Below are 2,740 nucleotides of genomic sequence, written 5' to 3' on the forward strand. Positions count from 1 at the left end.
AACTATATATCAAAAACCATATCTTTATTTATTAACATTAAGAACATAGACATTAAAATTCATTGAAAATGTGCGACAAACACAACTAAAATATTCCTGTCTGGGTTGCCCAATCCTAGAGGGATAACCTTTTGGATCTTGACACATTTCAGATTAAATGCGCTTCTTCAAGAAAAAGTGGAAGACAGAAATATCTGATTCTCGTAGAACATAAAGCCCTACCTGACAGGTGAGAGCAGGCAAGGACAGCTCTATTTTGGACTATGGTTCACTCTGCATATATTCATTATCATGATGTAATAAACATCCAAATTGTCCTCTTTCTAGTTTCACTCCTTGGTATTGGTACTTTCTTTTAGATCAGCGGTCACATGCTCGGGGAGTCTGGTGTCACTCAAAGGGGGAGAAACCTCCCGCAGAGTCTAAGGTTGCAAATGGGAGAGGGGGTGGGTTGTGTGCAGGGACACAGCCCGCTCACTCCCGAGCCTGGGAACTGCTAGGGGGATGTGGTCCACTGTTTTAGATCACCATTATTCATAGTATTTCCTAGTTTTTACTTTAATGCATATTGTTTCCAGCCATAAATGACTAAATAATTTTCCTTTTCATCCGATTTCTGTATTATGTCCAACTGCTGCCTCAATAAACCTACGTTTGGCATCCCCACCATAGTCTAAAATACTGCTGTCCTTGCCTGCTCTCACCTGTCAGATGGGGCTTTATGTGCTACAGGAATCAGATATTTCTTTCTTCCACTTTTTCCTGTAGAAGCGGATTTAATCCATGAAACGAGATCCAACAGGGTAGGCCCTGGGATTGGGCAACCCAGGCAGGAATATTTTGATTGTGTTTGTCATGCATTTTTATTAATTTTAATGTCTATGTTCTTAATGCTAATAAACAAAGATATGGTTTTTGACATATAGTTACAATAATTATTGTTGGCCTTAAAAATCCCACTTCTTGAGATAATCTCTCAAACCTTTGCCTATAGTTAAACAATAGGGGTGTGGTCATGTGCAAATTAGGAGGTTGGTCAAACCTTACTCGTTTTGTTTATAAAAAAAATAAACTTCACACAAAATGTTTAATGCTGTGAGAAAGTTTTACATTTCTTTGAGCTGATAGATCTACCTTACAGTGGTAGAACTATCACCAAAAGATTGTATTATTCTTTTTAAATAATTTGTTAACATTTGGTTTAAATTGTGCCCGGAGTACTCATTCTGTGGAATGTGAGCAAACGTTTAGTATAGGAGGCTTTAAAGGTACAGCACAGTCAAAATGAAAATAAAACTCTTGAAATCCATACCAAGAGCATTGTGTACATATTCAACCAAACCTATGGTGATCCTGGAAGATACTTGTGAAGTTGGAATACAAACTGAAGGCTTGATTACCGTCTTGGAAATTTGATTCTAAATGGTGATGTAGGAAGTTGAAAAGTTACAAAGTAAGGAGCCTCAGGAGACACTACTACTGTCCTATTACAGATACATGGACAGCTTGTGCTGCAGGGAATTGTTCAGATTAAACCAACATTTATTGGGAATTTAGCAATCGGCCAGGAATAACTAAATGCTTAGCAAATCCTTAATGTGGAGTTCCCAATTCCTACTGAATGTGATGCTAAGATGCCAAAATGACTATGTATATGTATGTAATAGTAGAAAAAGTCCTGTTTGAAAAAATGTTTTGCTGGTGCCTGTGTCTTCCTGTCTTAGTGAGTCCCACAACTCCAACTCTATTCAAAAATTAAAATCATGGCTGCAAAGGCAAAAGGGCATTTTTTTTCTTTAATTTTGTTTTTTACTTCCTGTTTTTATTACAGTATTCCCAGAGACCTATCCTCCAAATTCCAGTTTCTGTCCCAGAGGCACAACAAAAGAGGACGTGAAGGGGGGTCCAATGAACAGGAAGAAGGAAAGGTAGAAAGCTATGAAACTTGACAATGAAGATAAACCTTACAGATTCTAACAAAAAAAAATTGGATAGCATTAAACTTCAAACGAGACCCGTGTGTTCTATAATATCTCCAAAAGCAGGAAAGATGGAGGACCACACACACACACACACACACACACACACACTTTTTCCTTCAGTAATATAAAAAAGAGAGCTGACACAGAAACCACACCACTGGAGTCCTAGAAGAGTGATCTAGGTTGACCGACTTGTAAAGCCGAACTCCAGATAAACAGTTAAATTCCTAGATGAAATACATATAAGGTATGGTCTTCCCAGCCAAATAATTTTTACCTTCATCTAATTGGTCTTGAGATTCACATGGCACAACTATCCTGCTGAATGAACTTTTCTTTGCTGCAATTACTCAACAAAGTCTGGTGACCTCCCCTTCCCCATCACGGGAAAAGGGGCGGTGACCTTCCAGGCCCTCAATACTGCCCCTCCATCTCATGTAGTTTGAAAAAATAAATCTCTTTATTCTTTTTTTCTGCCTTAAGTTCAGCTTTAGAGGATACCTGTAATGGAAGGTGTTGTAGGCCATCACTGTTTACCTCAAAAGGAAAAAAAATTACCTGGTTGGTATAATCATTCTCTGGCTTTAGCTCATTTCAGTAATTTGCCTACAGCAAGACCTTTTGTGTCTTTTTGTTCTGAGACAGTTTGGGACTCAAAAAGTTGTAGTCAGAGACAGTTAGGCCGTTGGCAGGTTAGAATTTCCAGTGGTAAAAAAGTGGGTGTTTTCCAAATACAGCAAATGAAAACTACTACTTAA

This window comes from Pyxicephalus adspersus, chromosome 10 (assembly GCF_032062135.1).
Source record: "Pyxicephalus adspersus chromosome 10, UCB_Pads_2.0, whole genome shotgun sequence".
Classification (NCBI taxonomy): domain Eukaryota; kingdom Metazoa; phylum Chordata; class Amphibia; order Anura; family Pyxicephalidae; genus Pyxicephalus; species Pyxicephalus adspersus.